This window comes from Podarcis bocagei, assembly GCF_964188305.1.
Source record: "Podarcis bocagei genome assembly, chromosome: 7".
NCBI classification, from domain to species: domain Eukaryota; kingdom Metazoa; phylum Chordata; class Lepidosauria; order Squamata; family Lacertidae; genus Podarcis; species Podarcis bocagei.
Window position 1 is genome coordinate 34,307,641 of NC_138132.1, and position 10,219 is coordinate 34,317,859.

General features: G+C 42.9%; 1 protein-coding gene across 3 annotated transcripts in view; it reads right to left on the reverse strand.

The window, feature by feature from the left end:
• Positions 1-9,360, reverse strand: part of THRAP3 (thyroid hormone receptor associated protein 3) — a 47,247-nt gene extending 37,887 nt beyond the window's left edge. For 2 of the 3 annotated variants that reach the window (XM_081202484.1, XM_081202482.1), the window contains exon 1: positions 9,216-9,360. The gene's annotated coding sequence lies outside the window, so the exon portion shown is untranslated. The remainder of the gene's footprint in view (positions 1-9,215) is intronic. The other variant, XM_081202483.1, reaches the window with a different exon arrangement.
• Between the last annotated feature and the right edge of the window lie 859 nt (positions 9,361-10,219).

The following is a 10,219-nucleotide window of genomic DNA, read 5'->3' on the forward strand; positions in this document are numbered from 1 at the left end:
ATGGGTATGGTGTTAGAAAGACATCTATCATTAAAATGTACAAAAATATATCTACAGAAGAAATTTTATTTCTTCAATAAAAGTTTGTTTTCTTTAAAAGAGAAAAAGACCCACTCCACGTACGCTCTGATGCACCAGCAACTTAGGGAAAGGGACTCTGTCTGTTGTGTCTGCAGGGACACGTAGTCATTGCTGGAGCCATACAAACAGCAGTTGCCAAACTAACAATTGTGGACCATTGCTCTTATTAGCCAAGCCAGAACCAGCAAGAAACAAGCAAGAGGGAGCAGTGTGCTAGAGTTAAACCCAAGTTATGCAGAAGCAGTGCTAGAAACTGAGATATGAAAGCTAGGAGCTAAATGGCACCTTAAACCTAGGTTATGGGCGCAACAATGGAATGTCTAGGTGTGCTTTTTTATAACAATACAAAGCTAAAAATGAATGAACTGCAGCTAAAGTATTATGTTCATTTTTCACATGGTCTGGTCCTTCCTCTGCCCACCCCGTAATATTCTTAAGGGAGTCTCTTCTCCAGTTTTCAGAGAGTAGCTGGAAGTAGGGAGGCAGAAAAAGGTCCTCCTTTCCTTCTACTCTGCAGTTTTAATCTGAACTCTTAGGCACAGTGCTACGCTCAGAGCTCAGAAACTGCTCACGCTAATGAAATTCCTTGTCACAAAATGTGCCTAGCACAATGGGAGTTTTGAACACTACGCAGAAGTACTACACGCACACAGAGGGAAACACCTCGCCAGAAAAGAAAAAAGCAGCACAGTGAGAACTTAGTGCTTCTAGAAGCCACAATACTGCAATATCTTTTTCATCTGAATGTATGAACTGAAGCATGTGAAGTTGTTATGCGCATGAACAAATTAAACTATCAAATCTCTTATTTGGATTATATAACAGACACACATCTTTCATTTTAGCCTAAGGGCAATTTTTTCTCCAGGAGAGACAAGCACACACACTGCTCTTTTGAGGTTCTAGCCTTATAAGGAGAGCAGGACATACCCTCAGATATACATCATCTAAATTTATATAAATTTATATCTTGCCCTTACTTCCAAAGGAGTCCAGAATCACGTCATGCTTTAAGGATAGGTGTAAGATGTCAAGGGTTTCAAACCAGGGTGTCCAGCACCTTATTGTGTGACCAGCATTCTTAGTTCTTAGGTAGCCTTTGAGTGTTAAGATTGGATTGCTACCACAACCTGCTTTTGACACTACACCTGCCCCTTCAACCTACTGCTGTCTTGGAACTCAGCCTTCTGCCTGGATCTACCTCCTACTGCTAACCCTTTGATCCTCATCTGCTTGATGCACTGCCAGACTCCCAGCCTGCCAAGTGGCCATATCTATTGCTTTTCTGATTTTTACCCACCTGCACCTGAATTGGATCCCAGCTACAGCTCCTCTCAGAGGTAAACCAAGGCCTAACAATACCATATGTGCTACATTTGGCAAGCTGTCCTTAAAAAGGAAAGAAAGAACAGACTTGCTCAAATCCCAGCAAAGGGAGAGAGCCAAAACAGGATTCAGTATTACAGTGGTGCCCCGCAAGACGAATGCATTGCAAGACGAATAACTCGCTAGACGAAAGGGTTTTGCGTTTTTTGAGCTGCTTCGCAATACAAATTTCCCTATGGGCTTGCTTCGCAAGACGAAAACGTCTTGCAAGTTTGTTTCCTTTTTCTTAACACCGTTAATACAGTTGCGACTTGACTTCGAGGAGCAACTCATAGAACGCGGTGTGGTAGCCTTTTTTGAGGTTTTTGAAGACTTTGGTGATTTTTGAAGCTTTTCCAAAACTTTCCCGACACCGTGCTTCGCAAGACGAAAAAACTCGCGGAAGGATTAATTTCGTCTTGCGAGGCACCACTGTACTTAGAATCTTGCTATAGATTTAATCCTTCCACCTCAATTTGGTGAAGAGAGATTAATCTTGCCATGTAGATAACTTGCTGCCAACTTCTCATCTGCTTTCATTTTATGGGATAGAGTTCAGAATTTTCAGACCAGATTTACTGTTAACGCCTGCTCTTAAACACTAGATTAGAAGTAACCCATTTTGGTTCATTTTAATTAAACAATAAGCATAGGTCCAAGTATGGACTAATGAGGTGGCTGACTTTGCCTATGTCACTGTTTCTCCCTTGCAAATATTTTGAACACTTTGCTTGGCAAAATAAAATATTGCAATTAAACTCAAACATACAACACCTGTATTTATATAATCCACATTTCTGAGTATCTAATTATTATTATTTATTCTATTTAAAGACCAACAACAAAACAGCAATATACATTAAAAGCAAGAGTTTAAAATGCATTAATAATAAAGCAGCAGATAAATCAGATCAAGTAGTCTAGCACCAGGCACTGATCTCCCAAAAGCTTGGGTGAACAATTGTCTTAAGGAACCCTGCATGTGCCTCCAAATCTTCTCTGAAGAGCATGGGGAAACCTTAGAACAGATTTAGGGGAGCACAAGAGGACGAGAGGAGAAGACTATTCACTGTGCATGCAGAAATCCTTATGCTGACAGAACGATCTGCTTAATGCTATAGAGTGGTACCTCTACTTACGTTCACCTCTGGTTACATATCCTTCGGGATATGTACGCGGCAAACCCGAAAGCATTTTTCCGGGTTTCGCCTCGCACACATGCGCAGAAGCGCTCTACTCCGCCATGAGCAGAAGCGGTCCCTCCGGTTGCGGAAATCTCAGGATCCGACCTGAGCTCCGGAACGGATCCTGTCTGCAACCGGAGGTATCACTGTATTGAATGCAAATCAGGGTCAGGGAGTCAAGGTGCCACCACTGAGAAGCCCTATCCCAGGATACTGTACAATGGGCAATGCACATTGATAGGACCACAGAAGCAATGAAGTCCTGTATTACTTGTAGCCATGAAAACCTGTGCCTAAAAATACTTTCAAATGAGACCTATCAGCCCAAAACAGAGACAGCAATCCCAGATCTCTTAAAAACTTGAGGACCACAGGCTTAGCAACACGGCCCACTGCCAGAAACGATAGGATAGAGAAAAGATAGAGGGCCATGCAGCTCAGATAGGACTTGTGCTTTAGTAAGGACTTCAGAAGTTACTATCACAGAAAGCAGAGAAAGAACAAAAGGTAAGTGAATGAATGTCTGATGAGTAACTTCCTGTGTTCCTCAAAATGCAGTTTAGAACCAACCCAAGGTTTCTAATCCTCAAACCTGAGGTCAGATATGTGTACAGAAGCAAACAAGCAAAATTGAAGTTACCTCTCTATCCCTGGATCTACAAGGCCTTGAGAAGTGAGGAGGTCAAGTTTGCTGAAGATACTGTGATTTAGTAGATTTCCAAAAAGATTCCTCCACACTGGGAGATATTGGAGTCATGACGTATAGCTCAATAAACCCAGAATGTAGAAACTGTGAAAGATGTTACAAAATCACTAGAAAAGTGATTTAAAATGTAACTACCAATATCATTAGGGACGCGGGTGGCGCTGTGGTCTAAACCACAGAGCCTAGGACTTGCCGATCAGAAGGTCGATGGTTCGAATCCCCGCAATGGGCTGAGCTCCCATTGCTCGGTCCCTGCTCCTGCCAACCTAGCAGTTTGAAAGCACGCCAAAGTGCAAATAAATAAACAGGCACTGCTCTGGCGGGAAGGTAAACGGCATTTCCGTGCACTGCCCTGGTTTGCCAGAAGCGGCTTAGTCATGCTGGCCACATGACCCAGAAGCTGTACGCCGGCTCCCTTGGTCAATAAAGCAAGATGAGCGCTGCAACCCCAGAGTCGGCCACGACTGGACCTAATGCTCAGGGGTCCCTTTACCTTTACAAATATGCATAGTGTGGAAGGGAAGGTAGGTTGTTCTTCCTCTCATATAGAACTCGGGATTATCTAATGCAGGGGTGTCAAACTCAAATTCATCGGGGGCCGCATCAGCAGTTTGGTCACCCTCAAAGGGCCGGTTGTATCTGTAGGACTATGTAAAGGACATGTAAAGTGGAGGTTTCCTGTGTAGAACGGCCGGCGCCGCTAGAGGGCAGACGTTCTCTGGCTTGTAGGCTGCCGCGCATGCGCTGAAGAGGCGGCTTTCTTGTGTAAAAAAAAAAAAAAAGCGAGAATAAAAGGTGAAGGCTGGCGGGCCACATGACGAGGTCTGGCGGGCCAGATTCGGCCCGCGGGCCTTGTGTTTGACACCCGTGATCTAATGGAATAGATTGTCAGATACAGGACACACAGGACACACAAAAGATAGTACTTTACTTGGCACTTAATTAACATATGGAATGACATGCTGATGGTCACTGATTATGTACAGTTAAACCTTGGTTTTCGAAAGTCTCGGCTGCCGAACATTTCGGAAGCTGAACTCCGAAAACCTGGAAGTAAAACCCTGGATTTCGAACATTTCGGAAGTCAAACAGACTTCTGGAACGGATTACATTCGAAAACCGGGGTTCCACTGTATTCAGCTGCTTGGGAGCAACAGAACACTCTCATCTCTATTTCGGTTCCACAAAATAATTAAGAACAGCCACAGTACAAAAGACTGAAGACACTCTTCTTTCTCCTGATTATATCTACTACATATAGTTCACTATGAATTATCCAGATAACCAAGTGCACTTAACAGACACTTTTGAAATATGGGGAGGAGACCTTGCCAAATCAGCAGGAAAGAGCATTTGTTCTCAAACTCCTTAAAGGACACATTACACATGCTGGCAAGAAGGAAAGAATTAGAACTGTAAATTCAGTCCATCACTGAAAAACAAAATTTGTGCCCAAGATATGACACACCAAGGAGGAATTTTGAAACTGAGTGCTTTATAGCAAAGAGACACCCAAAACTTGAAATAGTAAATCATTCAACCAATCAGAAGAAGCACACTGTTTTGAGTATGATATGAGACCTAGGCTGTGATGGGGTCTCAGCTTTTTGCACTGCTGCCAGTTAACTCTTACATCACACTCATTTTCTCTGTCACAGCCAAACAGAACTGTGTCTCTCTACTTCCCACCACAATGAAAAACAATTACTTCTGAAAATGGCAATGAGCCACCTTAAGAAATAACAGTTTTTTGGATTAGGTTTGCAGTTCTGTAACAGTTCCAGTAATGCCTATGGGACATCAGAATGTTAATGTATTTTTACACAAGAAAAGAATTAAGTTTGTGGTGATCCAAGACAAGCTGACCAATACACACAATTGCAACTCCAGCATATAAAGACTACTATGCTATGTATTTAGAATTCTACATTAGTTGCAAGGTCACATGTTAATGCTTTACAAATCCTTTAAAAAAAGATGTCTAGACAGTCTTGAAGACATTTTTTAAAAATTAAGAAGAAAAATGTGGCAGACCTTTTGGGGAACAATTTTCAGTAATTCACTGGTGCTGCTACCTTTAATCACAGCAATTGTTATACTAGACTATCTTGTTAAATGAGCCAGAACTAGTACTAAAATAGTTTTTGTGTAATGGGCAAATACAAACTGTGATCATGGTGACTTAAATCACATGCTGGTGATAACAGGTAATATTTTTTTAAAGTGTCCCTTGCATAAGTAAAAAATTGGCTGAGAATTGCATTTCTTATTAAATTAAAACTGGCCTGCTTCTTTGTTCTGAATTTAATATAGGATGTCAGTTTAATAAAAGTTTTAATAATTCACACTTGAAGATAAGGATCATAATCTTTCAAAACTCAGATGCATAGTATCCTCGGAGAGTCACCTTTGTACCTACTGTATTTATCATGGGCCTCTTAAAACTGAAGGTATGCCCAGATTGAAACAAACTGGAAAGATCTGGTCATCGTGCTGCAGGAGGGATGTGCAGAATCCCAGACTGCATTACTTGGCCAAATACATAAATATAATTCTGCTCTCTGTAACCTTTGAAGGTACCTTTCAAATATCAAACCCTAAGAATGCTGCTTGTTTTGTAATCTAGTCAAATGAAGAAGCAGTACTATCACTTACATTTATCCCTTTGAATCTTTGATCCAATTGATTTGCAGCAGTTTGAATTGGATGGCAACAAAATTATGTTGCTCTGTACTTTTTCCTGCTCGCAGTCCTTTGAGGCTTAGTCAAGAGGACAGAAACAGATCCAACAAGAAAGCTACAAGCAAAGAATGAACTGAATCCTTTATTCTCTTTTAACAATGACAGTGCCTCCCAAGAGGCAAAAATGTATCTTACTCTTGCTTTTTAGAATTGTACTCTATGTACAGCTCAGGACCTGCTTGTCCTCAGTGTATAAGAACTGTAATGATTTGATACTGTACAAAGCCTTATATAACAGTCTTTCTGTTAACAGAGCTTTAGAAATAATTTTGGGAGACTAAATTTATGAACACTGTGTCTTAAAACATTTTGTTCATCATTCTAAAAGAAAACATTTCATTTTCTGGGCCTTCACATCTCTATAAACAAGATCTGACCATCACAAGGGATTTAAGATTAAATCTCTGACTATCAGATAACCGAATTTGTTTGAATATAATTATTCACGTCATTGTATTATTTTTTCTTATTTAAATATCTCATTTCAACTACTACATTTAAACATACATTGGAAATAAACTTTTAAGATAAAGAAAGAGGAACTGATAGCAATAATTTAGAACATGGGACAATGAACACTGCATGTAATTTAATGAGTTTTGTTCCCCCTCCCCTTTTCTCAGCTCTTTTAATGGAAATGAATGCTTTATGTCTGCTTAACTGTTATTTTCTGAATAATAATTTGTTTTACTATAATATTGGTTTTCAATATGGAGTAGTTATAATATTGGTTTTCAATAGTGATTTTCAATATGGAGCACTGGAAACAAAACAAAAAATTGCATTTCCCCCAGAAAAGTTGTTTCTCCCCCCCCCCCATCACCCCCCAAGAAACCTGTCTCCCTCTCCATGGCTTCAAAATTTCTGGAAATTTTACGTATCTGCTCAAGTTAAACTTTAGGCATTCAATGGCATTAATCCATCTCCAAGGGTGGAGTGTGAGGACTCCTTGGAATCAGTCTTAGTCTTAGATGACAGGGGAGGCAGGGTGTTTCTAACTTCCACTTCAGAAGTTATAATACTGGTCATAAAGAAACCTAGCATGCATCTAGAAAATGCCAACAATTATAGGCTGGTTGACATGTCCTGAGTAAAGTGCTTCGATAAAAGTGTTTCTCTATATCCATTTAAATCAGGCTACAGGCAAGGTTTTAGGACAGAAACTGCCTTGAGCAATTTGTAGGATGGCTTTTTCTGAAAACCAAAGGGTTCAAAACCCTGTTGATTCTCTTGGACCTCTCAGGTGCTTTTGATGTCATTGACCATCTGGATAATATATCTGAACAGTGTGCTTGAGATACCACATAGTGGTGGTTCTCCTATTTGGATGGCTAATTCCAGAGAGTTCTGCTGCGGAACTGTGGCTCAGCCCCTTAGTTATTACACTCCAGGGGTCTACACAATTCTATTCCCCTCCCTGCCCCTAACGCTGTTTAACATAAAACTGCTGGGAGAGGTCTGCAGAGATTTTTCTTGAGGGATCATCAATACACAAAAAGGCATCCAGCTGTTTCTCTTTTTCATCTTTTAGGTGAGACTTTTGTGCCCTGAATCAGTGCCTAGGTGTGGTAGAGGATTGGATAAGGGTTTATTGACTGATATTCAATCAAGATTGAGGTACCTTGGTAAGTGGTTTATCTGACCAGATGATGGTGTTAAATTTGTTCTGGAAAAATTGCATTCTCTTATGCATTAGGGCCACAGTTTAGGGGCTAGTATTAACTCAATATTGTCACCCAATATTTACGTGACCTCTACGGTTCAAAATGCCTTGTATCAACTTGCACTGTAAGAAAGCTCTTCCTAATGTTTAACCTAAAACCCTTTTCATGTAATATGATCCCAATGGTTTGAGTTCTATTCTCAGAAGTAAAAGTAGTAAATAAATAGTTTTATGAACTATGCCAGGGGTGGGGAACCTCTGGCCCACAGGCTAAATCTGGCCAACCAGGGTCTAAACTTTCATTTGCTAGGCCACTTTTCCCAAATCATGCCCACTTACTAGGCCCTACGATGTGAGGAAGACAGAGATGCAGCTGTCAATGCACAATTAGGAGCATCATTGAAGTGCACTCCTAATATTACATTGGTAAAGGAAAGCAGGCTTCAGCTGTACCACCTAACAGCTGGTGTGTGGCAGAACCAAAGCCTGCTCAACAGTCTGCACAAGTGACCTACCCAAGGGAGTTTTTAGAACAGAAAGCCCCTAATTTCCATGCCCTACTGAAACCAGACTTAACTACAACATTCTCTTCTCTTTTTGGGTCCTGTAAAGTCCTACTGGCAGGGGTAGGTAAGCTGCAGTCCTGCAGTGTCCTTGGACTACAAGGCCACGTGGAGTGGGAGCTGCAGCTACAAAGAGCTAGGAATTAATCGTCATCATCCAAATCAGTGTTTCCCAACCTTGGGTTCTCCAGCTGTTTTCGGATTACAATCTCCCCCCCCCCCCCCGACCACTGGTCTTGCTAGCTAGGTATGATGGGTGTTGTAGCCCAAAAACAGCTGGAGAACCCAAGGTTGGGAAACATTGATCTAGAGGACCACTCCTCACACTATGTAGACACAAGCTAATTCGTATCTAATTGTGAATTAATTTGCAGCTCCCTTTTAGAGAAAGAAAAGCAGAATGCCGATGGGGAAGACGGAATGGACAGATAATAAACACTGCACGCAAGGGGGGTTGGGTGCCGTGGCACCTGACTCAAGAGGGGAAGCGGCCCCCTCACCCGATCGCGCGCAGACTTCTTTTTAAAAAAATATGTCGGCATCCATTCAATCGCGAAAGGAGAGGACAGGACCAGAGGCCGCCTTCCCGGTACCTCTCCCGCCAACACTTCTAGGTGGATTTGCCAAAACCCCGTCTGGTTTTCGGGGGCGATTTTTTAAAAAGCCCCGATTCAGCTCTGCTATCAGAAATAACGGCCCCCTCCATTTACCCCTTGGCCTACTCGCGAACCGACCTCCTCCCAGGGCACGCGATACCCCTCCCCCACTCGCCCCTCCCCCCCAGCTCCACCTCAGCACCCCCCTGCCTGGGGTATGTGAGGTAGAAACATAATCCTTCGCCATCTTTTTCGATCTTAAGGGAGGGGAAACCAAAAACAACAACAATCCGCAGGCCGCGGCCTCCTCCTCACCGTTCAGACGCGGCCTTCTTCTCTCGCCCGCCTTTGCCTACCTCACAGCTCACCACCGCAGCAGTAGCAGCAGGCCCAGACGTCCTGCGCGCGCAGCACTACCAGCCAGGCGCGAACTAATTGAAGCCGCTGGGAGATGTAGTTCTTCCGCCCACCCTGGCCTATTTGTACCGCGGACGCCTTTCACGTCATATACTACAAGAACCGGCATGCCTCTGCAGGAGCCCGTCATCGACTATCTTCCGCCCCGCCGACTCTCGCGCTCTCTCTCCTCCCCCTTTTCCCGCTCGCGCTCTCTACGTCCGCAGGAGCCACTCTTAGGCCTGACGGGAGGTGGAGTCTTTTTCAGCCCCAGCTAGACTAGTTGGCATAGAAGTATCGCCGAGGGGGGACTACAACTCCCAACGTTGGCGAGAAAGACTTTAGGGTGATACGCTCTCGAAATGCTGGCGCAGGATGTTGTCTTCTGTAAAATATAGTGAGGCGCCCTGTGCGGGCTTCGAAAAAAAGTGGCATTTTACGAGGGGCCAAGAGGAGGATTTATATGAGGGCAGTCTTTCCGTATCATGCTTGGTTGCTTAATTTGATTTTTTTATTCTTATGATTCCTTGCATTTATATCCCACCTTTTTCTCAAAGGAGCTCTAATGTAGCATGCATGGTTCACCTCCTCATTTAACCCCCATAACCACCCTGTGAGGTAGGCTAGGCCCAAAGCCAGCCAGAGAGCTTCATGGCCTAATGGGGATTTGAAGCTTGGTCTCTCCCAGGTCCTAGTCTGATACTGTATAAGCATTATACCACACTAACCCTCAAGTGTCTCAGAGTAATAAACAACAGCATTAAAGTAGGTAAGAAAGGGCAATAAGGTCACCCCAAAATATGTACATTTCAAAGCCCTTCCCGCTAAACTCAGGTCTGTGGCCTTTGCTGTGTTCATCCTTTATCTACCTGCCCTCCCAAAAAACAAAGCCTGGGTAAATAATAATGTGTTCCCTCATGGGT